The 26,540-nt window shown below is 45.3% G+C and overlaps 1 protein-coding gene across 7 annotated transcripts in view; it reads left to right on the plus strand.

The window, feature by feature from the left end:
* Positions 1-26,540, plus strand: part of rgs19 (regulator of G protein signaling 19) — a 135,565-nt gene that overhangs the window by 50,257 nt on the left and 58,768 nt on the right. The window contains exon 1 of one of the 7 annotated variants that reach the window (XM_034171800.1): positions 11,902-12,032. The exons of 5 other annotated variants lie outside the window; for them this stretch is intronic. The gene's annotated coding sequence lies outside the window, so the exon portion shown is untranslated. Of the gene's footprint in view, positions 1-11,901; positions 12,033-19,562; positions 19,592-26,540 lie in introns of those variants that run through there. One more of the 7 variants, XM_034171801.1, reaches the window with a different exon arrangement.

The following is a 26,540-nucleotide window of genomic DNA, read 5'->3' on the forward strand; positions in this document are numbered from 1 at the left end:
CAGCCTCCGTACGGTTCTGGAGGGCTTATGTATGCTTCAGGGGACGGAGGGAGGGACCGTTGAACGACCAGTGGAACGTCACTTTCGCGCGCAGGGTCCTCGGGAGGGAGAGCCGCAGCGGCGCCCGAAGGGCGTGCCTCCACTTGTGCGGTGAGAGCTCCACCCTGCGGTTTAGGAGAACATGCTGCTTGGTCATTAAATCGATCCGAGAGGTGAAAGCGGTGAGGATCCGCTGCAACTCACCGATTACCCCTCCCGAAGCCTCCGCCGCGCCTTGTTCTTCCATTGGCCGTTCAACAGCCGGTTGACGCCCCTCGGGATCCATGACGCTGGCCGAGATACCTGTTGTGAAAGTGTAGGAACACGGACCCACAACAGGGGGCGCAATGAACGGACAATGGAGAAGGTAAATAACAAGATTTACTTCTGTGAAACAAGCACAATTAATATAACAAACACAATTTGGGGTCGAATCCGCTGGTGTCGTGTGGGCAGGCTCGAAGGTAGGAGACGTCCGTCTCAGTCGAACCGGAACCACCCAGATCTCCTCTGCCACCGAACCCTGGAAATACTGGAACCGCCAAGTCCCGAATTCCCAGGTGGCCACTGCCTCCGCTCGTCGGATCCGGTACTGCTGGCAGGAGAGAGCAACAACACACAGGCGTGGATGACCGCACCCAGTAACGGAGAGGGGAGAAGCCGCCTCCACCTCTTGTCAAAGAACAGCAGGAAGGTGAGTACTTATCCAAACAATGAAGCTATCTGTAGTCACCAGTCCTGAAAAGGTTTAACAGGTTTAGCTGGTTATGCAATATATAAATGCAGAGAATACTACCTTAGTCTTAGGCGATATCTCGGCACTGAGGTGGAGACGCCGTCCTCCTGATATACCTCTGTGCTGATGGAACAGCTGTGTCTGGTGATGGGTGACAGCTGTCACCCAGGCTACTCCCATGATGCGGCAGCGCCTCTGGTGCCTGGAGCCCGCACTCCAGGCAGGGCGCCCTCTGGTGGTGGTGGGCCAGCAGTACCTCCTCTTCAGCGGCCCACACAACAAGAGGGGTCTTACTGACTGTGGAGGGGTCTGAAAATTTCAGACCCGTCCATGATTTCTAAGTGGGAGAACTTGCAAAATCGCAGGGTGTTCAATACTTATTTTCCTCACTGTAGGTTGATGAGGATTTGCAAATCATTGTGTTCGGATTTTACACAATGTCCCAGTTTCATTGGAATTGTAGTTGTATAAAAGTTTGACAGTGTTCAGCATGTCAGGGCGCGACTCCGGGAGAGATCCCCCCCGGCCGCCGTCTGAACCGGATCTGAAGTCTGACTCACTCCCATCAACTCATACCTGAAAGAAATCCCGAGATTCACTACAAGAATAGAAGTGAGTAGAACAGCAGGCTGTAAAAACTCACATTTCACATTTCACAAAAAAGAAAAATTGCTTTTATTTTTAACATGACGAGATGATGATCCACCTCCATTGTATACTGGAGTGAGTCACTTTAAATTCTTGGGCACTTTAATTTCACAGGACCTGACATGGACATTGAACATCACGTCCTTATAATCATAAAAGCACAGCAGTGACTGTACTTTTACAAATGCTTTATTGAGAGCATTTTGACTCGTGACATGCTGGTGTGGTTCAGCAGCTGCACTGTCTCGGACAAGAAGACTCTGGACAGAGTAGTTAAGTCTGCTCAAAACATTATTAAGTCTGATCTCCCGCCACAAAACAAGATCCTTGCGTCAGGCAAGAGGGATAATACAGGATCCATCTCATCCTGCTCATTCATTGTTCACCCTTATGCCCTCTGGGAGGCGCTATAGGGATTTAAAGGGACACACAACCAGACTGATGAACAGTTTTTCCCTTGGGCAATAAGAGCCCTGAATTCATTGTAGTTAATGTCTATTACATGTGTGCAATATTTTAATGTCTTAATTTGTTACTCTTAAATGGGTGAGTGTTATTTCTGACATCGTGGAGTTGCTTTTAAATTTCGTTGCACATGTGCAATGACATTAAAGATTTTTCTCATTCTGATTCTAATGACAGATGACAGATGACTAATGAGCCACGTAGCATGTTTTTTTTTTTGGTATGAGTCCAATTATTCAACAATCGTGGGAGAATAGTGGCTCTGAAAGGTTCTTAGAGGCAGAATATTCAGCTAACGAGGCTCATCTCTGGGGTAGTTTGTGTCCAAGGTACTATGAGGACAAACGAGGATTGTACAGGCATGTTTGTGGTGAGGACGAGGCTATTAAAAACCCATTATCTGAGCACGTGGTGGCTACGAGGACAGGACAGGCTATTTTAGACAGGCTATTTTGGCTTCGCACCCTTGCACACTTTGCCATGACAATCCCACCCGCTTTGTGTGCCGGATGCTGTATATAATTTCTTTTGTAGCAGATTAATAATTTTCTGTCAGAGTTTGGATGTTGAAAACACCTCTAATCGCTGGAATCACAGAGGACCATTTCATTTGGAGTTTTTCTCTCTCTCTCTCTTCTCTCTCTCTCTCTCTCCTCTCTCTCTCTCTCTCTCTCTCTCTCGTGTGCTGCATGAGGTGGAGAACGTATTTGGAACAGTCTAAAAGGTAATTATTTGTAATGTTTATATTGTAATAGCTTTGTATAACATTTGCATTTTCATTCCTTCTTTATAAGCAGCTCTAAAAGTATGTTTATGATTTAACATCTTATTGTAATGGATCAGATGAGCTGAGCTTTATTTGTCTGTGTGTTTGCTCCCGTCAATGTTCTCAGAACACAAAGCAATTTCTGTCAGATTTACTGCATCACGTGAGTGGACTCTCAGAGCACAGGTCATATTAAGGTCATAGTTCTGAGGCCAAGGTCAAATCAGAGGTCACGGTCTTAAAAAATACTAGATGAGACACTGGGATGCAGTTTTCTGTGCAGACATCTGCTGCCTGCTGAGGAACAAATGACCAGACATCTGATGTCAACGATATCACGTGATGACATCAAGCAAAGGCAGCGAGGGACTGAAACAGTCCACACATCTTGTTTTTGTGATTGAGCTCAAATTCACTGGTTTTCAGCCCGTCTCTGTAAAACCTTATGTAATGTGTAGTAATCCGTTAGGTGGGTTTTCCCTGTCAGCCCAGTGTTTGGGTGACGTCTCGACCTTGAAGTGACTTAAACTGAAGTGAATTAAATCATTTGTAGATGAAAACATGAAGGAAATCAGAGAAGAGTGTCTGTTTTATGTCATGTTACATAAAGCACAGTCTACTTAATGGCATCACTCAGCTCCTCTTGAGGTTTCTTTGATGAAGTAGGCAGAAAATAACGGAATCATTGCTGGGAGACATGTGGCGTCTTCATCACTGCGTGCAGGCCGGGAATGACACTGTCCCCTCTGCCTGAAAGGTAAGATCCTGGTGCAGTCTGCAGTATCGCTGAGGCAAGCAGAAAAGTTTAAAATGTTACCATCCCGGTGCTCACATGGCCAGTGGTGGCAGAATTCATGGGATCCTGGGAAGTTGCTGGATACACGGGTACTGTGTGTGAGTGCCATATGGAGCAGAGGCAGAGACTCTGAGTTTTTCCCTTGTGAAAACTGGTGTTCCTCAAGGATGTGTTCTGGCTCCTCCGCTTTTTAAAGCTTGCATGAAGCTTGCTTGTTGGGTCAGGTTAATTTTGATGATACGTACTGTGGTGTTTACAGAATTGATGGACTGATAAATCAGAGTGTCTGGGTTTGTGTTTCTCCTCCATTAAGATGAAGATCCAGACTTTTATTGACTTCCCATCAAAAGTATCTGTGTATGTGGTGAAAGAGTTAAACCTTTGGAGACATTTGTTTATCCCAGCACTGACGTTAATGTCTCTAGGTCCTTTGTGTTTGAGATCCAGAAACGTCTGGGAAGAGTCATGAGGTCGCTGAACACAGGTATTTTGCGATGGCGAGACCTTTGCAGGAGAATGAAGTTCCAAGTCTTTCGGGACCTTGTGCCTCCTGTCTTGCTGTATAGTTGTGATTCTTGGACTCTAACTAGTGACCTAAAATGACGATTGGATCTTTGGAACCAGGTCTCTTTGAAGAAACTTTGGGTCTTTGTGTCACACTAGTAGTTCCTTAAGGAGACTCAGATGAGGCGGATCACTGTCATTGTGAGGGAACGTCAGCTTTGACATTTTGGCCATGTGGTGCCACGTTTCACCTGGCTGCAGTGGATCGATGGTCATGTTGGAGAGGTGGGGAAGGACCGGGTGTCTGCCTGGGTGGTTGCCCATGGTGATTGGTTCCTTGGTGAAGTCAAATCTGGCATGGTCCCAGACCTGACTTCACTTTCTGGTAAAAACTGTACATTTCAAAGTGTTTTTTCATCGACTTACACTTTGGAGTTCACTTGTTTTATGTTAATTATCACCTGTATATCCTCAGAAAGGTAATTTCACCGTTAGTAATTAGAAATATTTTCCACTGGTATAAATTTCCCCAGTGGTGGGGATTTGGATTATACTGGCCAACCGCAATAGAGTTTATTGTGCAAACTGCGAGGGTTTGTTTGGACGAATGGCCGGGTCAAGGCACTGTCAGAATCTGTTTAAATCAGTGTGGGCGTCGTCTCTGCAGCGTGGCGTCACGGTGTGCGCTTTAAAAACAGTTTAACATTCTGCTTTAAATGTTATCTGTTTTGATAACCACGGAGTGTGACGAGATGACGCTCGCAGCTGACACGGTGAACATTTCACAAACGTCATGATCTTCACATCACTTACAACAAGTCTGTGCACGCTTCTCATGATGAGACAAAAGATAATTGAGTTCTTCCAATTCCTCCTCCTCGTATTTTTTTTTTAAATTCTCAAATTTACAGAAAATTTACAGGGGCGGAGCCAGTAACCTGAGTTGAAAGCCCCCCCCCCCCCAAGATTTTACCTTGGAAAAAGTTTCAAGGTCGAAGTCCTCTTAGAAGTAGCTTTTCACAAGCTAAATTACAAGTGATCAAATGTCAGGAGGAGTTGTCAGTTTTTTTTCTTCAACTTTTTCAGTTTCTGAATAGATAGCGTGCAGTGATGTCACAAGAACACACGGTTTTGTGTCCCCAGCTGTACTGGACAGCAACCTCCATGTACAAACAGCACGGCCGATGCTGGATTGTCGGTGGACAGTGAAGCTAATTTGTCCGTTATGGCTAAAGTGCTCGATCCTGAACATCAGAAGAGATATTTAGAGAAAATACAGAGAATTAACGTTGATTCTTACAATATTTCCCTTTGAGAAGTTCACCAGTTTTATCGATTTTGAGCGGAAGCCAGACATGCCGTATCCAGACATTTTCAACTACTTTATCAACACTCCACAGAGGAGAAGCCCTGAAGACGTATAAACGTTTGGATGCTTACAGCTTCTTCGTGGCTGGATGGGTGCAGAGTGTAGTCATCAGTTGGATGGCGTCTCGGTCATAAAAGCCCGAATAGTAAAACTAGCTTAAATCGTCATTGTATAAACTGGATTCTTGCACTCACCGGCCAAAAATCCCAATGGTTTTGTATGGTTTTCCATGTAATAAACACAGTGTATTACAGATTTTGCATAACGAATTTTCTCTTACATTAGAAAAAAAATGACCTGTCCTACCGCAATGTATTTCCATTAAAAACCCCTCGTATGTACTGGACCGAGCAGTCTGGATGTGCCACATAACAGAGGTACGAAATTAAAAGATCAGCACTGACACTGATTTGAGGAAAGTGGTACCGTTTTTTTTTTTTTTTTTTTTTTTTTTAAAAGACCAGCCATTCATTTTTTTTTTCAACCCGTGTTCAGACCCTGGACCCGCAGTTTGACGTTCACCTGTTAAATAAATTGGACACTGCAAAAGGCTGTGATTTGTCACTTTCACTGCTTTCTCTCCCGTCATATTTTAAACATTTTTTGCAGTTCGCACACTGATTACATTTCAATCATGGATCAAAGATGTTTGGCAGAAAAGCCTTCACATATGACCAACTTCACAACACACAGTCAGAAAACTACAAAGTCACTCACATGACCCGCAGTTCATGGAGGAAATGGTACAACTTACCTTTGGTTTGGAGGTTGACTCAGTGTAGAAAGAACAGCTCATTGATGGACAAATTAATCCAGAAAAAGCATAATCCAGTTTTTAGAGGAAGAACTCATCCCTTTTATTTCCTGTTAATTACGTAATTTTTTGAATGTTAATTTTCTGTCAGTTTATAAATTGACATCATATACACATTATTATCAGTATAATTATTATTTTATTTTATTATTACTTCTATGTTGTCATTTGATTTTTAAATGGACCACATGGAAATAAGTGTTTTCACTTTCTTGTGTCATCCATGTATTTTTAACGTATTTACGATAATATTACAACCCCAGTTCCAATGAAGTTGGGACATTGTGTAAAATGTAAATAAAAACAGAATACAATGATTTCCAAATCCTCTTCAACCTATATTCAATTGAATACACCACAAAGACAAGATATTTAATGTTCAAACTGATAAACTTTATTGTTTTTGTGCAAATATTTGCTCATTTTGAAATGGATGCCTGCAGCACGTTTCAAAAAAGCTGGGACAGTGGTATGTTTACCACTGTGTTACATCACCTTTCCTTCTGACAACACTCAATAAGTGTTTGGGAACTGAGGACACTAATTGTTGAACCTTTGTAGGTGAAATTCTTTCCCATTCTTGCTTGATATACAGTTTCAGTTGTTCAACAGTCCGGGGTCTCCGTTGCCGTATTTTGCGCTTCATAATGCGCCACACGTTTTCAATGGGCGACAGGTCTGAACTGCAGGCAGGTCAGTCTAGTACCCGCACTCTTTTACTACGAAGCCACGCTGTTGTACCACATGCAGAATGTGGCTTGGCATTGTCTAGCTGAAATAAGCAGGGACGTCCCTGAAAAAAACGTTGCTTGAATGGCAGCATGTGTTGCTCCAAAACCTGGATGTACCTTTCAGCATTGATGGTGTCATCACAGATGTGTAAGCTGCCCATGTCATGGGTACTAACACACCCCCAGACCATCACAGATGCTGGCTTTTGAACTTTGCACTGGTAACTATCTGGATGGTCTTTTTCCTCTTTTCCAGAGGACACGACGTTCATGATTTCCAAAAACAATTTGAAATGTGGACTCATCAGACCACAGCACACTTTTCCACTTTGCGTCTGTCCACTTCAAATGACCTCAGACCCAGAGAAGGCGGCAGTGTTTCGGGATGTTGTTGATGTATTGGCTTTCGCTTTGCATGGTAGAGTTTTAACTTGCACTTGTAGATGTAGCAACGAACTATGTTAACTGACAATGGTTTTCTGAAGTGTTCCTGAGCCCATGCAGTAAGATCCTTTACACAATGATGTTGGTTTTTAATGCAGTGCCGCCTGGTCACGGGCATTCACTGTTGGTTTTCGGACTTGCCGCTTACGTGTAGAAAGATTCTCTGAATTTTCTGATATATTATGGGCTGTAGATGATGGAATCCCTAAATTCCTTGCAATTGAACAATGAGAAACGTTGTTCTTAAACTGTTGGACTATTTTTTTCACGCAGTTGTTTACAAAGTGGTGATCCTCACCCCATCTTTGCTTGTGAATGGCTGAGCCCTTTGGGGATGCTCCTTTTATACACAATCATGACACTCACCTGTTTCCTGCTTCGAGTTACTTTATGTAAACGACCTCGTCGACCCCAGAGGGTTAAAGTTCAGAGTTGTCACCTGCTTCTTGTAATCTGTGCCTCTGACACATCACTGCACAGCTTCTCCAGATCAGGGTTGTTTTTTTTTGTTTTTGTTTTTAACCCATGTATGCGTAATTTTTGCTCAGTTCATTTATATATTCTCATTTTTTAAGGATGCTTGTAAGTATATTTGACCGTTTATTTCATCTCATGATCTCATAAATTCAGTATACGACGCGCACATGGTGTGAACAGGACGGCGTCATCGGACCCGCATGGGTAGAGAAAATGCAGAGAGAAGTAAAGGCAGCTCCACAGTTTTGCTTTGTTTTTTTTTTAATGTTCACTCAGGTTAAAATCCTCTCTCTCTGCTCCATGCTCACATGCACTGATGGTTCTCAGCAGAATGTAACGTCTTGTGGTGGTTAATTTTTTTTTTTTGGACCTGGATTACTGAGTTCCCTTTCAGTAGTTTTTGCGTTCCCTCAATAACCTAATATCATATTAAAGCTCATGCCTATCAGAGCACACAGTGAGTGGAATCAGGTGGGGGTAGACTGAACGCATATGCGCACATGCACACAAACACACTCACACGCAAAATATTGCGAGGGAAAAAATTAGCTACCGTGTCCCCAGGCAGGCTCTGTAAAAACTCTATGGGAGACATCAAAGTTTAAAAAAAAAAACTAACAAAAAAAAACAATACAAGACTTTCCATGAGTTGAAGAATAAGGCGGAAAAAAGAAACAGAAACTGCTCTCCCAAAGATGATCCCTGTTTATGCTCTCTCCGGTGTTTGCACATGCACAGTGCGAGAGGGATATCAGCGTGTAGATGCTAGTAGCGCTGCTTCAGCAGCAGGATACCCTCTCGACGGCTGACCGGAATATCAAACAGGTTTGATTTTCATCCGACCATACGATTGTCAATTGGGAGGTGGTCGTGAGATGTTAAACGCAGCTCGTTACTCCATGTATACTACACGATGCAGGAAGCACTATTAAGCTGAAACTCGGCGCGATCCAAAAAATTCTTCTACGAGTGAAAAATCGGCTGGAAAAGGGCCAAAATTCACACAGTGTAAGCCCAGCTTTAAGCCCCTTTCACACCGGGTCTGCTTTGAGTTGCTTCCTGTGGCGTCATGACGATGCAGGAATGTGTGCATCAGGTGCGCGCAGCAGGGGGCAAAGAGGAGTTGAGAACGCAGCCTGCAGGTCCTCTGCACAGAGGACACTCTGATTTCTCTTCTAGTTTATATTTGTTCTTGTGCTGAGCTGCAGGTCTTGGTCTGAGTTCTGTTATAGTTTATCTTTCTTCCTTTGACCGTGAGCTGCGTGCGCACGTGCGAACGAACCGTCTGTGTGTGAAGATGTCTGGAGTTATACTTGATGTGGACATGTCCTGTCTCTGGCAATCAGTCTGTGAGCAGGACTTATGTCCTTTTTTGTCCTTTTTTAACACAGTGATGAGAGAGTTTGAGTGGAGAACAAGGAACTAACTGCCTGCAGCCAGACAGTTTTTTTTTTTCTTTTAATTGTTCACATGTGCGTGTGCGAATGAATCGTCCAGCATCAGACGCTCAAAGCGCTTTACAATTATGCCTCACGTTCACCCTGATGTCAGGGTGCTGCCATACAAGGCGCTCACTACACACCGGAAGCAATAGGGGATTAAAGACCTTGCCCAAGGGCCCTTAGTGATTTTCCAGTCAGGCGGGGATTTGAACCACAGATCAGTGCAGAAACCACGTGTCTGAAGAAAAATCCTTGGAAATGTTTTTTGTTGTTGTTGTTTGCTCAAAATTTACTTATACTTACTTGTAATTAAAATAGCTAAATCAGTAAATGGTTCTTTAGCAACCTTTCATCTGTAAATTAAAACCACGTGTTATTTCAGATTAGATCATTTCTTGTTTAACATACGGAACCTTGGACATTTATTTTTAGACAAATAAAATAACATGGAAATTTGTACATTTTTTAAGTCTGGTAGATTATTACTTGATTGTTCAAGCTACCTCAAGGAGAAGTGCACTGTTTAAGTGATAAATAATAAAATAAGGTGATTAAAATGAAAATATTATATATTTAGCAGTTGTTCATTGTTCATTCAGTTTTTTAAAGTATCGGATCGGGACTCGGTATCGTCAGATACTCAAAATCAGATGACTTGGAATCGGATCGGGGCCAAAAATCCTGATCGGGACGTCCGTACTAGACATTGCCAATTTCATGAGTTGGTGTCTGCATTGTGTAATACCTTACATCTTACATTCTCACATACCTTGAAATGTCATCAGAATGTAGCAGCACTTGTACCAAAGCAGCGTTTGCTGGCGGGGATGTTGTTTTAAAAATCGTTTTAGAGACCTTGCGATTTAAACTCTGCTGTGACTTATATACCGAAAAAACACACGTAAATAGAATCCAGTTTTCATGTAGATTACATTAAAGTTGAAATTCATCAGACGTTTCATTTAATTATGAATATTTATCAGGTTTTCATTATGTTTAATGCTTTATGATGCATTGAATGTGCCTAAAACAGTTGCATAGTACTGTTTGTCAGTATATACTATTGCCCTCTGTGATTCTAATTATACTGTCATATGAATTTTAGGCCGTATCATCCAGTCCTATTCAGCGCTTGACATAAACCAATTTACCCCACTAGTCCACAGGGGTCAATAGAATTTAGAAGTTAGTGGCCCACAGTGTAGGACCACTGGCCCATGTTTTTGCGCGCAAGAGTTCATGATATTCCACCCTGAAATCCTACAAATAAAACTGCCTATATAATATAAACCAATCCAGAATAAACATAAAATAGTCTATGGACCATGAAGTTTAAAAAAATAGAATTTGTCAGAGGGCATTCTCAAGTGTTAAAAAAAAAGTGACTCCCATAAAATTTAGAGGGCATTTTTTAGCAACCCTCAGAGTTGGCTAACTCACAAACTGACAAAGTTTAATTTCTACTGAAATCCGTCCAAATGTCCTTTTGTTTTTGTAAAAAATGTTTCAAAATTACGGGTCATTTTAGTGAAGAGGACATTTTTACCTGGAATTCCTTAATGATTTTTTTTACATTGTCTGTAGGAGTCAGTGCGTGTGCGCGTCCATCAGCTTTTGAAAAGACCAGAAGCTACCTTTGACCTCGGGTGATGTATGCACTTGTAGCGTGCACGCTGATGTCCGTGAGCTGTCTTCTAAGTCATGTCAGAGGTGTTATTTGGCTACAGGAACAGCGCTTTTAGTTTTAGAAGTCTTTATTTCTTGCTAGTTTTTACATAAGAAACATGTTAGATTTACTCTGAAACGCAGTGGTTTCATAGCGTTTTCCGCCATGTTGGATTAGCAGCCAGAGAGAGACCAGCCAGCACAAGTCACGGTGCTTCTCTACTCTGATTGGCTGTCGCCATCTGCTTCCCAACATCCCCCCATCAATGACGCAACTGTATGTGTCTCTATCACAAACTGTACGTGTCGCTGCTGGAAGTGGTTCAAAACTGTCTGTTCTTTTGGAATTTTCCTCTTCAGGGGAACTTTTTATTCATAGTTTCTAGACAATGGAAATTTTGATCACATTGTTCATGTCACATTATAAATCCCCTATTATAAAGAAAATTGTCGTGTTCCAGTGAAAATCCTTAAATCTTAAAAAGCTCAGTGGCCTGATACCTTTAGGGCTGAAAGTTTCTGCTTCAGCTGATGCGTATGATTTTGGTTTATTTATTGAACGTGGTGCCGTTGTCCATCCTCACCTCCGGTCCAGACTGCTCTGGTTCCAGCTGCTCCTTTAAAGGGATGTGTGAGTGTTCCTGACAGAGTGGCTCTGAAAGACTCGGTCTTGCCTCAGGTTGAAGATATTCAGCAGAGGCTTAACGTCGGCAAGTCCAGACCGCACTTCAGTGGCATCCAAGTTGAAAGGCGGAAGAAGGAATGTGGATGCTGCGGGTATTTAGCAGCTTCTCCGTTGAAGCCACGGTGGCGTGAACATGCTCATATCGTCAGGGGAGGGTTGGGTTTGTGTGGACACCCAGTCTGATTCATCAGCTTTCAGAGAAAAAAAAAAAACGAGAAGCTCAGAGTGTCACAATACTTCTGTTTCCTGACACTCTCTCTCTCTTTCTCTCTCTCTCTCCTCTTGGGTGTCTCTGTCTGTTCCTGTTGCTTTAGTCAGACTTTTACTTCTCTCTTCTTCCTTTTCTGGAATAAAGGCGAGGTGATTGATGGACGCGTTGAGACGATTTTGGTGACAGAAAAACCAAAAGGACTTGTTCAGTCATCTGCCGCGGATCCAGGACCGCTTGCTGGTGAGCTGAACGGTTTTCATGCTGCTTATCGCCGGTATGATGATGATGATGATGATGATGATGATCTGGTTTTTCTCTCGGCCTGTCTCTTGTTAGAGGAATCAAAAATGCTTGGAACCTTTTTGTTTTGTGAAACTTTGTTGAAATCTTGGTTGCTGTATTTTGGTGACAGTGTGGTTACAGATATGGACCGAGAATGTAATAGTCAGTTTCTTCAACACTGTGAAGTATTTCAGTGATTATATGTGATATTCAGTATAATTTTTGATACAACGAGGGGATGCCAAACAAACAAACAAAAAAAAATTGTCATATTTTTTAAGAAACATTCAAATAATACAAACACTAACATCACTATTTTTAAGTTGTCTGATGTATTACACAGTAAAAATACAGCAAAATAACAGCTATGTATGACTTTAAACTATAGTTTGTATACGTTGTAAAAAAAATTATTTTTAGGTTGTTTGAGATTGTGTGAAAAACAAAAAAAAAGGCATTTTAGGTTGTCTGAGGTAGTAAAAAAACAACAATAAAGACATTTTTTGTTTTTGTTGACAAGTCTTTCAGTTTGAGGGCATGGATTATTAACATTCTCTAAGACCTAGAACATGCACCTCATTCAGATCAGCTTCTTTCTTTATCTTCTTCTTTTATGTCAGTTGGCATACAGTTTAATGGTGCATTAGCGCCACCTTCTGCTGTGGAGTGTGGATCAGACAGTACCTCATTCAGATCAGTGTACAGGAGTGGCTTTTCATGCATGCAGACAGTTCCATCTTATGGCTGTAGATGTTTAAAAAGTGTGTTTTTGAGGCCAGAAAATACAGTTTTAATTGTCTTATTTAAATCAGTGGGCTCTGGGCCACTGGTCAGATTGTGTCACTTGAAGTTTAAAGTCAAGAAGAAGACTGGTGTGTCGTGTCTCCAGTAAAGCAGAAAGCCTTCTGTCCGGTGATGATTTCCATGTGATATAATTGATGTATTTCACTAAAACTGACCAGTTGAATTATAAGTGCTTCCTAAATAAGTGAAGAGCTACACAAAGATGCTTTCTGCTTCCAACAAGCAAGACATGATGCAATTAATCACACTGATTAATCGCAATTATTAGTTGCAGGCCTAATAAATTCCCACATCCCACTGTAGCAAGCTAAAGCAAGGCACTGGAACTGCAGTTTAACTCCCGGTGTGGCCGCTCGTGCTTGTTTCTTTTCTGTGGGCTGCACAGGAAATTTTCATTCTGATGAAACTCTGTCAACACTTAGAAAACGCGCCGTCATCAAACACGTCTGTTTTTCTCACTTCCTGAAAATCCTGCAGTAGTTTTGTTTATTACGCTCGTAGGTTAGGCACAAAAAAAGATTTGTTATTTATTTGCATGATTTCTTAATCCCTTTCCATAAAGGCTTATATCAAACTTATCCAGAGGAACTTCAAACGAGCCTGCACATGTGCTGGCTTGAGCAGGGGGATCTTGCTGCCCTGCAGGATTTTAAACCATGACAGCATCATGTGTTACTAATGTAATCTTTGTGACTGTGGTCCCAGCTCTTCAGGTCATTGACCAGGTCCTCCTGTGTAGTTCTGAGATCTTGCATGGAATCCCAGATCGAGGGAGATTGACAGTCATCATGTGTTTCTTCCACTTTCTAATAAATAATCGTAACAGTTGTTGTCTTCTACCAAGCTGCTTGCCTGTTGTCCTGTAGTCCATCCCAGCCTTGTGCAGGTCTACAGGTTTGTCCCTGGTGTCCTTAGACAGCTCTTTGGTCTTGCTATGGTTGACAGGTTGGAGTGAGATTGATTGTGTATGAACAGGTGTCTTTTATACAGGTAACAAGTTCAAACAGGTGCAGTTAATACAGGTAAAGAGTGCAGAATAAGAGGGCTTCTTAAAGAAAAATTAACAGGTCTTTGTGAGCCAGAATTCTTGCTGGTTGGTAGGTGTTCAAATACTTATTTGCAGCAGTAACATACAAATAAATTATTAAAAATCATACATTGTGATTTCCGGATGTTTTTTTTTTTTTAGATTATGTCTCTCACAGTGGACATGCAGTAAGAGGTGTTGTGAAAGTGTAGGAACACGGACCCACAACAGGGGGCGCAATGAACGGACAATGGAGAAGGTAAATAACAAGATTTACTTCTGTGAAACAAGCACAGTTAATATAACAAACACAATTTGGGGTCGAATCCGCTGGTGTCGTGTGGGCAGGCTCGAAGGTAGGAGACGTCCGTCTCAGTCGAACCGGAACCACCCAGATCTCCTCTGCCACCGAACCCTGGAAATACTGGAACCGCCAAGTCCCGAATTCCCAGGTGGCCACTGCCTCCGCTCGTCGGATCCGGTACTGCTGGCAGGAGAGAGCAACAACACACAGGCGTGGATGACCGCACCCAGTAACGGAGAGGGGAGAAGCCGCCTCCACCTCTTGTCAAAGAACAGCAGGAAGGAGTACTTATCCAAACAATGAAGCTATCTGTAGTCACCAGTCCTGAAAAGGTTTAACAGGTTTAGCTGGTTATGCATATATAAATGCAGAGAATACTACCTTAGTCTTAGGCGATATCTCGGCACTGAGGTGGAGACGCTGTCCTCCTGATATACCTCTGTGCTGAGTGGAACAGCTGTGTCTGGTGATGGGTGACAGCTGTCACCCAGGCTACTCCCATGATGCGGCAGCGCCCTCTGGTGCCTGGAGCCCGCACTCCAGGCAGGGCGCCCTCTGGTGGTGGTGGGCCAGCAGTACCTCCTCTTCAGCGGCCCACACAACAGGACCCCCCCTCAACGGGCGCCTCCTGGCGCACGACCGGGCTTGTCCGGATGGCAACGGTAGAAGTCGGCCAGGAGGGCCGGGTCCAGGATGAAACCCTTCTTCACCCAGGAGCGCTCCTCGGGTCCGTACCCCTCCCAGTCCACCAGATACTGAAAACCCCGGCCCATCCGACGGACATCAAGGAGCCGGCGGACAGTCCAAGCCGGCGCTCCATCAATGATCCGGGCAGGACGGCGCCGGACCCGGGTGCAGAGGGGTGAGGTGTGAAGGGGCTTAATCCGGGAAACATGAAAAACTGGATGTATCCGCAGTGAGGCCGGAAGCTGGAGCCTCACTGGGCGGGGTTGACGACCTTGAGGATCTTATACCGTCCGATGTACCGTTCCTGGAGTTTTGGTGAGTCGACCTGTAGAGGAATGTCCTTGGTGGACAACCAGACCTCCTGCCCAGGATGATACTTGGGGGCCGGGGCTCGCCGCCGGTCTGCATGTTTCTTCGCCCTCGTCCGGGCCTGCAACAAGGCAGAGCGGGCGGCACGCCACACCCGACGGCACTTCCGTAGGTGGGCCTGGACCGAGGGCACACCGACCTCTCCCTCAACCACCGGAAACAAGGGGGGCTGATACCCCAAGCACACCTCAAACGGGGAGAGGCCGGTGGCTGATGACACTTGGCTGTTGTGGCGTACTCGATCCAGGCCAGGTGGGTACTCCAGGCCGTCGGGTGCGCGGCTGTCACACATCGAAGTGTCTGCTCCAGTTCTGATTCGCCCGCTCTGCCTGCCCGTTGGTCTGGGGTGGTACCCAGACGAGGGCTGACCGTGGCCCCCAGTTCCCGGCAGAAGCTCCTCCAGACGTGTGAGGTGAACTGGGGACCGCGATCGGAGACGATGTCTGATGGTATGCCATGCAGACGGACGACGTGGTGGACCAGGAGGTCCGCTGTCTCCTGGGCCGTAGGGAGCTTCGGGAGGGCCACGAAGTGGGCCGCCTTGGAGAAACGGTCCACTATCGTGAAGACGACGGTGTTTCCCTGGGACGGCGGGACCCGTGACGAAGTCCAGGCCGATGTGGGACCAGGGGCGATGAGGCACGGGCAGTGGCTGTAGCTGCCCTGAGGTCTTCCTGTGGTCGGCCTTGCCCCTGGCGCAGGTGGTACAGGCCTGGACGTAGTCCCGGACGTCGGCCTCCAGGGATGCCCACCAGAAGCGTTGCCGGACGACTGCCACGGTCCTTCGCACCCCTGGGTGACAGGAGAGCTTAGAACCGTGACAGAAGTCCAGGACTGTAGCCCTAGCCTCTGGTGGGACGTATAGTCTGTTTTTTGGTCCGTTTCCGGGGTCCGGGACACGGGTCAGGGCCTCCCGGACGGTCTTCTCCACGTCCCAGGTGAGGGCGGCCACGATAGCGGACTCCATGATGGGATCCGGGGATCCGACGGTTCCGTTTTGACCTCATCTTCGTGCACCCGGGACAATGCATCCGATCTCTGATTCTTGGTCCCGGGACGGTAGGTAATCCGGAAGTCAAAACGGCCAAAGACAGTGACCAGCGGGCTTGCCTGGGGTTCAGCCGCTTGGCGGTCCTGATATACTCCAGGTTCCGATGGTCAGTGAAAACCGTGAATGGCACGGCTGTTCCCTCCAACAGATGTCTCCACTCTTCGAGGGCCTCTTTCACAGCAAGGAGTTCCCGATTGCCGACGTCATAGTTCCGTTCAGCGGGGGTCAACCTGCGAGAAAAATAGGCACACGGTGAAGGACCTTATCGGTCTTCCCGCTCTGGGAGAGCACCGCTCCTATCCCTGAGTCCGAGGCATCCACTTCAACCACTAACTGGCGGCTAGGATCGGGCTGCACCGGAACTGGTGCAGATGAGAAGCGCCGTTTCAACTCCTTGAACGCGGCCTCGCACCGATCCGACCAGGTGAAGGGAACTTTTGGAGAGGTCAGGGCTGTCAGGGGGCTAACTACCTGACTATAGCCCTTGATGAACCTCCTGTAGAAATTAGCAAAACCGAGGAACTGTTGCAGCTTCCTACGGCTTGTAGGTTGGGGCCAATCTCTCACCGCCGCAACCTTGGCCGGATCCGGGGCAACGGAGTTGAGGCGATTATAAACCCCAGGAAGGACAAAGAAGTGCGGTGGAACTCACACTTCTCGCCCTTCACAAACAGGCGGTTCTCCAACAACCGCTGCAGAACCTGACGGACATGCCGGACATGAGTCTCAGGATCCGGGGAAAAGATGAGTATATCGTCCAGATACACGAAGACGAACCGGTGCAGGAAGTCCCGCAGGACATCGTTTACCAACGCTTGGAAGGTCGGGAGCGTTAGTGAGACCGAACGGCATGACCAGGTACTCAAAATGGCCCAACGGGTGTTAAATGCCGTCTTCCATTCGTCTCCCTTCCGGATCCGAACCAAATGATACGCATTCCTAAGATCAAGTTTGGTGAAGATATTGGCTCCATGCAAGGGGGTGAACACCGAATCCAACAGGGGCAACGGGTATCGATTGCGAACCGTGATTTCGTTCAACCCCCTATAGTCAGTGCATGGACGAAGCCCGCCATCCTTTTTACCCACAAAAAAGAACCAGCACCATCGGAGAGGTGGAATTCCAGATCAACCCGGCAGCTAATGAGTCCCGGATGTAGGTCTCCATTGATTCATGGAGAGGTTGTACAGCCTACTGGACGGAAACTCACTGCCTGGAACCAAATCAATGGCACAATCGTACGGGCGATGGGGAGGAAGCGTGAGAGCCAGATCCTTGCTGAACACGTCAGCGAGGTCATGGTACTCCGCTGGCACCGCCTTCAGATTGGGCGGGACTCGGACCTCCTCCTTAGCTTGGGAGCCGGGAGGAACCGAGGAACCTAGACACTCCCGATGGCAGGTTTCGCTCCACTGAACCACTACCCCGGACGGCCAATCGATCCGGGGATTGTGCTTTAGCATCCATGGAAACCCCAAAACCACACGGGAGGTGGCCTGAGTCACGAAGAACTCGATCACCTCCCGGTGGTTACCTGACACCACCAGAGTTACTGGAGGTGTCTTATGTGTGATTGGTGGGAGTAGGGAGCCATCTAGCGCCCGAACCTGCACAGGCGAGGTAAGAGCCACCAGAGGGAGCCCTATCTCCCTGGCCCATCTACTGTCAAGCAGATTCCCCTCAGAGCCCGTGTCCACCAGTGCTGGGGCCTTCAGGGTTGAATCCTCATAAAGGATCGTGACTGGGAGTCGTGTAGCAATGTGGGTGTGTCCCACGTGAATGTTTTGGCCCACCCCTGGCCCAGTCTCTAGGGGCGGGCGTTGGAGTTTAACCGCTCGGGGCAGTCGTTTGCGAGATGCTCACTCGAGCCATAAACATAACAAGCTCCGTGGGCCCGCCTCCTTTGTGCTCCAGGTGCCCTAAATGTTGCCCTGCTCGTGTCCATAGCTTCGTCAGCAGGGGGAGCCATAGGCGCACGGAGCGCAGAGACAGAGGAGCGTGGGGAGGGGAGCTCGATCGGACCCGGAAGGGAGAGGGACGACGTGCCTGGCCACGCCCTTCGCCTCGTTCCCGACGGCGTTCTTATAACCGGTTGTCGAGTCGTATGACTAGATCGATGAGCCCATCTAATCCTGCGGTTCGTCCTTAGCCACCAGGTGCTCTTTTAGGACCAGAGACAGTCCGTTTACAAAGGCAGCGCGGAGGGCAGTGCTATTCCAGCCGGATCTCGCCGCCGCGATGCGGAAGGCGACTGCATAGGCAGCTGCGCTCCGACGCCCCTGTCGTATGGACAGTAGTGCGGTTGAAGCGGACTCTCCTCTGTTGGGATGATCGAACACCGTTCTGAGCTCCCGTACAAACCCATCGTATGTATGAAGGAGCCGTGAGTTCTGCTCCCAGAGCGCTGTAGCCCAAGCGCGTGCCTCCCCGCGAAGCAGATTTATCACATAAGCTACTTTGCTAGCATCAGTCGCGTACATCACGGGACGCTGAGCGAAGACGAGCGAACACTGCATAAGAAAGTCCGCGCACGTCTCCACACAGCCTCCGTACGGTTCTGGAGGGCTTATGTATGCTTCAGGGGACGGAGGGAGGGACCGTTGAACGACCAGTGGAACGTCACTTTCGCGCGCAGGGTCCTCGGGAGGGAGAGCCGCAGCGGCGCCCGAAGGGCGTGCCTCCACTTGTGCGGTGAGAGCCTCCACCCTGCGGTTTAGGAGAACATGCTGCTTGGTCATTAAATCGATCCGAGAGGTGAAAGCGGTGAGGATCCGCTGCAACTCACCGATTACCCCTCCCGAAGCCTCCGCCGCGCCTTGGTCTTCCATTGGCCGTTCAACAGCCGGTTGACGCCCCTCGGGATCCATGACGCTGGCCGAGATATCCTGTTGTGAAAGTGTAGGAACACGGACCCACAACAGGGGGCGCAATGAACGGACAATGGAGAAGGTAAATAACAAGATTTACTTCTGTGAAACAAGCACAATTAATATAACAAACACAATTTGGGGTCGAATCCGCTGGTGTCGTGTGGGCAGGCTCGAAGGTAGGAGACGTCCGTCTCAGTCGAACCGGAACCACCCAGATCTCCTCTGCCACCGAACCCTGGAAATACTGGAACCGCCAAGTCCCGAATTCCCAGGTGGCCACTGCCTCCGCTCGTCGGATCCGGTACTGCTGGCAGGAGAGAGCAACAACACACAGGCGTGGATGACCGCACCCAGTAACGGAGAGGGGAGAGCCGCCTCCACCTCTTGTCAAAGAACAGCAGGAAGGTGAGTACTTATCCAAACAATGAAGCTATCTGTAGTCACCAGTCCTGAAAAGGTTTAACAGGTTTAGCTGGTTATGCAATATATAAATGCAGAGAATACTACCTTAGTCTTAGGCGATATCTCGGCACTGAGGTGGAGACGCCGTCCTCCTGATATACCTCTGTGCTGAGTGGAACAGCTGTGTCTGGTGATGGGTGACAGCTGTCACCCAGGCTACTCCCATGATGCGGCAGCGCCCTCTGGTGCCTGGAGCCCGCACTCCAGGCAGGGCGCCCTCTGGTGGTGGTGGGCCAGCAGTACCTCCTCTTCAGCGGCCCACACAACAAGAGGGGTCTTACTGACTGTGGAGGGGTCTGAAAATTTCAGACCCGTCCATGATTTCTAAGTGGGAGAACTTGCAAAATCGCAGGGTGTTCAGATACTTATTTTCCTCACTGTAGGTTGATGAGGATTTGCAAATCATTGTGTTCGGATTTTACACAATGTCCCAGTTTCATTGGAATTGTAGTTGTATAAAAGTTTTGACAGTGTTCAGCATGTCAGGGCGCGACTCCGGGAGAGATCCCCCCCGGCCGCCGTCTGAACCGGATCTGAAGTCTGACTCACTCCCATCAACTCATACCTGAAAGAAATCCCGAGATTCACTACAAGAATAGAAGTGAGTAGAACAGCAGGCTGTAAAAACTCACATTTCACATTTCACAAAAAAGAAAAATTGCTTTTATTTTTAACATGACGAGATGATGATCCACCTCCATTGTATATACTGGAGTGAGTCACTTTAAATTCTTGGGCACTTTAATTTCACAGGACCTGACATGGACATTGAACATCACGTCCTTATAATCATAAAAGCACAGCAGTGACTGTACTTTTACAAATGCTTTATTGAGAGCATTTTGACTCGTGACATGCTGGTGTGGTTCAGCAGCTGCACTGTCTCGGACAAGAAGACTCTGGACAGAGTAGTTAAGTCTGCTCAAAACATTATTAAGTCTGATCTCCCGCCACAAAACAAGATCCTTGCGTCAGGCAAGAGGGATAATACAGGATCCATCTCATCCTGCTCATTCATTGTTCACCCTTATGCCCTCTGGGAGGCGCTATAGGGATTTAAAGGGACACACAACCAGACTGATGAACAGTTTTTCCCTTGGGCAATAAGAGCCCTGAATTCATTGTAGTTAATGTCTATTACATGTGTGCAATATTTAATGTCTTAATTTGTTACTCTTAAATGGGTGAGTGTTATTTCTGACATCGTGGAGTTGCTTTTAAATTTCGTTGCACATGTGCAATGACATTAAAGATTTTTCTCATTCTGATTCTAATGACAGATGACAGATGACTAATGAGCCACGTAGCATTGTTTTTTTTTGGTAGGAGTCCAATTATTCACAATCGTGGGAGATAGTGGCTCGAAAGGTTCTAGAGGCAGAATATTCAGCTAACGAGGCTCATCTCTGGGGTAGTTTGGTCCAAGTACTATGAGGACAAACGAGGATTGTACAGCATGTTTGTGGTGAGGACAGGCTATTAAAAACCCAGTATCTGAGCACGTGGTGGCTACGAGGACAGACAGCTATTTTAGACAGGGCTATTTTGGCTTCGCAACCCTTGCACACTTTGCCATGACATCCCCACCCGCTTTGTGTGCCAGGATGCTGTATATAATTTCTTTTGTAGCAGATTAATAATTTTCTGTCAGAGTTTGGATGTTGAAAAACACCTCTAATCGCTGGAATCACAGAGGCCATTTCATTTGGAGCTTTTTCTTCTTCCTCTCTCTCTCCTCCTCCTCTCTCTCTCTCGCCTCCTCTCTTAGCTCATCTCTCTCTCTCTCTCTCTCTCTCTCTCTCTCGCGTGTGCTGCATGAGGTGGAGAACGTATTGGAACAGTCTAAAAGGTAATTATTTGTAATGTTTATATTGTAATAGCTTTGTATAAACATTTGCATTTTCATTCCTTCTTATAAGCACTCTAAAGTATGTTTATGATTTAACATCTTATTGTAATGGATCAGATGAGCTGAGCTGTGATCAGTCACGCAATCACTCGCACACAGGCTTTTTTAATTGTTTTGCACAGTGTTCATGTACATGGCTCAATATTCATGGATTTATTATTAGGTGGGACCAAAGCTTAAGACATTTCTGGTATATACAGTAGTGTTCAGAATAATAGTGCTATGTGACTAAAAAGATTAATCCAGGTTTTGAGTATATTTCTTATTGTTACATGGGAAACAAGGGTACCAGTAGATTCAGTAGATTCTCACAAATCCAACAAGACCAAGTATTCGTGATATGCACACTCTTAAGGCTATGAAATTGGGCTATTAGTAAAAAAAAAAAGTAGAAAGGGGGGTGTTCGCAATAATAGTAGTGTGGCATTCAGTCAGTGAGTTTGTCAATTTTGTGGAACAAACAGGTGTGAATCAGGTGTCCCCTATTTAAGGATGAAACCAGCACCTGTTGAACATGATTTTCTCTTTGAAAGCCTGAGGAAAATGGACGTTCAAGACATTGTTCAGAAGAACAGCGTAGTTTGATTAAAAAGTTGATTGGAGAGGAAAAAACTTATACGCAGGCGCAAAAAAATTATAGGCTGTTCATCTACAGTGATCTCCAATGCTTTAAAATGGACAAAAAAAAACAGACGTGTGGAAGAAAACGGAAAACAACCATCAAAATGGATAGAAGAATAACCAGAATGGCAAAGGCTCACCCATTGATCAGCTCCAGGATGATGATAGACAGTCTGGAGTTACCTGTAAGTGCTGTGACAGTTAGAAGACGCCTGTGTGAAGCTAATTTATTTGCAAGAATCCCCCGCAAAGTCCCTCTGTTAAATAAAAGACGTGCAGAAGAGGTTACAATTTGCCAAAGAACACATCAACTGGCCTAAAGAGAAATGGAGGAATATTTTGTGGACTGATGAGAGTAAAATTGTTCTTTTTGGGTCCAAGGGCTGCAGACAGTTTGTGAGACGACCCCCAAACTCTGAATTCAAGCCACAGTTCACAGTGAAGACAGTGAAGCATGGTGGTGCAAGCATCATGATATGGGCATGTTTCTCCTACTATGGTGTTGGGCCTATATATCGAATACCAGGTATCAGTTTGGATACATCAAAATACTTGAAGAGGTCATGTTGCTTTATGCTGAAGAGGACATGCCCTTGAAATGGGTGTTTCAACAAGACAATGACCCCAAGCACACTAGTAAACGAGCAAAATCTTGTTTCCAAACCAGCAAAATTAATGCCTCACAGATGTGAAGAAATCATGAAAAACTGTGGTTATACAACTAAATACTAGTTTAGTGATTCACAGCATTGCTAAAAAAGCAGTTTGAACATAATAGTTTTGAGTTTGTAGCGTCAACAGCAGATGCTACTATTATTGTGAACACCCCCTTTTGTACTTTTTTTACTAATAGCCCAATTTCATAGCCTTAAGAGTGTGCATATCATGAATGCTTGGTCTTGTTGGATTTGTGAGAATCTACTGAATCTACTGGTACCTTGTTTCCCATGTAACAATAAGAAATATACTCAAAACCTGGATTAATCTTTTTAGTCACATAGCACTACTATTATTCTGAACACTACTGTACATACAGGGGCCTGTTGTAGATGTGCGTGATTCTGTAGTGCTGACTTTCCTTCTGGACCTTGTTTGATCATCCTCAGTGTTTCTGGTGAGACTCCGCCCATTTCTGAGTCCTTGTGATATTGTTCTTTTTGTTTGTTTGTTTTTTCTGTTTGTGAGTGACCATTATCTGATCTCACAGCAGTTATATCACCAGTGATGACATGGAAAGCAGAATGAAATGAATGAATGAAATGAAACTGAATCTGATCTCCGGGCACATACACAAAGGAAGGTAACAGGAAACATACATAAATTAAACTTGACATGTTCAGGACGGCTCATAAAACAGGAAGGAGCCCAAATCTCACATCAAATAATTTGATTTGACGCATTCACACTCTGCTTTCACTTTCTCTAGTTCTGTCAACCCGGCCCCACATACCTTGATTGTTTAAATATTTCACAAATATACTGTAAAATACAAGTAATTGTATATTTTGTTAAATTAATAAACAGCGGTTCATTTACCGTCCAATCAGTAAATTTTCCTTTACTGATATCCATGCAGGTATGCACATTTAAATTTTCTTTTTGTCCTGAAGTGGTCAGAGGGCTGACTGATTCCCTGCGTGCTCCACACACCATAATATAAATGTACATCTGTCTGTACTGGAGCTTTTGACTAAGTATGACTTCATCATATGACTTGATTATGAAGTCATTCATACCAATCAATCACAAATATTTTGCTGATCAATATATGCTTTAGCTCATTCATCTGGGCTTGTTGGTTGTTGGGCTGTACAAAAAAAAGTTCCTTTTTGGACCATGTTTTCCTTGACTTTCACCATTAACCAAACTGCTTCCAGTTTGAAGGAAATTCGTCCAGCCAATTTTGAGTTATCTTGTTCACAGACACACACACACGCAACTGAAAACAGTACCCTGCTGTCACCACTTCTCCACCATGCTGGGTGACGACGGTGTACAAATTATTGACCATGTGTCCTGCCGTAATGCAGTCGGGCCGCTCGAAACACACCTGATCCCGTCAGATCTCAGAAGGTTCATGGAGTAATATAGGTTCTGATTTCAGAACACAGGAATCTGCACGTTTTTTCTACACACAACTGGACTTGTGTCAGGACAAGCACCCAATATGAAAGTAGTGCCAAATCTGGATCTCACCTGGATCCAGCGTGGTGACCTGGAGCAGGTGGGTGCAGCCCGAAGGACATAAAAAAGACAAATCAACGTCAGGAAATGATATGTGACCTGGTCAGCAGGTGAAAGGTCACTAAGACCGGACAAAACAATGCACAGTTGATTTATTTGCAAAGTCACTCTGGAATGAATTTCCTGAAATTCCTATTTTAAATTTCAAGAATCCTAGAAACCTCATAGAAACCATATGTGGGTACATCCGGACATTTGTGCCCAATTCAGATTACATGCAAAAATAAATAAATAAATAAAAACATGTCAAACAAGACGTGTATTGTAGCGTGCAGCTTTCTGGTGGGGTCTTTCCTGCCACATTTGCGACAGCTGATCTGGTGGACCTGTGCAGTATTTTCCCACTGCTTAATAAAGTGCATTTAGATTTTGGCCGGTCGGTGTAACAGTCGTCGACCGTGACATCATCTCAAACTGTTCGATGACGGCCTGAAATCTACTGCAGCAACCAAACGCACCTCATCCGACACCGATCGAACCTCCACAGTCATCATGAGGGACACACGTCGGTCTCACTCGCACTGATCTACTGAGAATCATGGTACCTGCTTGTGTTTTTTTGCTTCTTTTCTCTTTTGTCGTCCTTCATGTGTTTCTTCACCCGTCACCCCTCTGACACGTGCACTCAGCGCTCGCCTGCTGTGAGCGCTCCCATTAATATTTAAAATGAGCTTGTAATTACCTAAACCCTGCTGGCAGCTGCTCCCGCCGAGCGAGCGCGTCCAGTAGTCAGACGCGTGCACGCTCGTCTGTTCCCATGTTGTCACACAGCTGACAGCTGCAGGTTGATGTTAGTCGAGCTGCACGTTTTACAGAAATTTAAAAATAACTAATACCCAATCAGAACACAGAACCATCTTCTCGGCGTCTGCAGTGTGTGTGTGTGTGTGTGTGTGTGTGTGTGTGTGCCTTTGTACTTTGAAAAGGTGTAAAAAAATACTCATGCACATATGAAAGCTATGATGTGATGAGTGCATTAGTAGTTTGGGTAAATGTAGAAGTTGGAGTTTGTGTTGAATAAAATCCATGCTGTGAAAAACGGGACGTGGCCGGTACGCACGCCGTTCATGCACGCACTCACGCTGTTCCCGCGCATGCACATCTCTGCTACTTACTTTGTTGCTTGTTTGAGTTTTCATCACCACATTCCAAACCCACAATTCACTGCAAGGAGTGCAGAGAAATGTTAGAGAAATCTTTGTGTCTAGTAAAGATCACAGCAAAAGCAAAGCCAAACTGCCTCTGTTGCCATCTAGTGGTTGTTTGCAGTACAGAACATTAAGTCTAACTCAGCCAGACAAGTCTGAAACTGTAGAAATATTTTAGTTTTGGACTCTTAAATGTACCTTCAAGCAAAGTGACCAACTCAGCCAAGGATGATTAAAACAGGGACCTTTGACCCTTTGACCTTTGACCACTTATGCAGTCAGTTGTGGTGAGACCATCTGTGTGATCCTGAAAAAAGCAAACGTACGTAGAAAGAAATAGGGCCTAGGTTGAATTATATATTTTTTTATTGCAAATCCCCTGACCTTGAACCTTGCTTTTGACCTTTCAGGTTGATTGTTGACAGTGAGTTGACCTACATTTGCATCAACATGATCAAAATGTGAAAATAAAAGGAAAATTTTGAATAAATTGACTCTGATGTATGACCTTCAAGTGTAGGTGACACCAAAAACAAATAATCACTAAAAATGATGAAATGTTAATATTTTAAAAAATCCTGAACAATAAAAGTCGATGATAAGTGCAGGTGAAGGATAAACAACAGCTGAAGCCTGCGCTCTATTTCAGCCCTCGGCTGCGGCCATATTGTTGCGATCATTTTACGATATTGTGCGCACGTTTTATTAGATTGTGTGCTCATTTTACTATATTGTGCGCATGTGATTAAATATGAAAAGCATTCACACAAGGAGTAAATATGTATTCTTACCTGTCCGTTTCAGTGAGATCATTATCCGAAAATAATTAAATTCGTTGTCCTAGCTGAAGAAAAGTCCATGATGGTTCGAGTCTCTGCTGTACTGATCCGCAACCGGCACGGTCAGCGACACGTGTAATCCGTTCATTACGTCTGTCTGTGGCTGATGGATCGAGTCTCTCCTGTTGGCG

The sequence above is a fragment of the Thalassophryne amazonica genome, chromosome 6, assembly GCF_902500255.1.
Source record: "Thalassophryne amazonica chromosome 6, fThaAma1.1, whole genome shotgun sequence".
Classification (NCBI taxonomy): Eukaryota; Metazoa; Chordata; class Actinopteri; order Batrachoidiformes; family Batrachoididae; genus Thalassophryne; species Thalassophryne amazonica.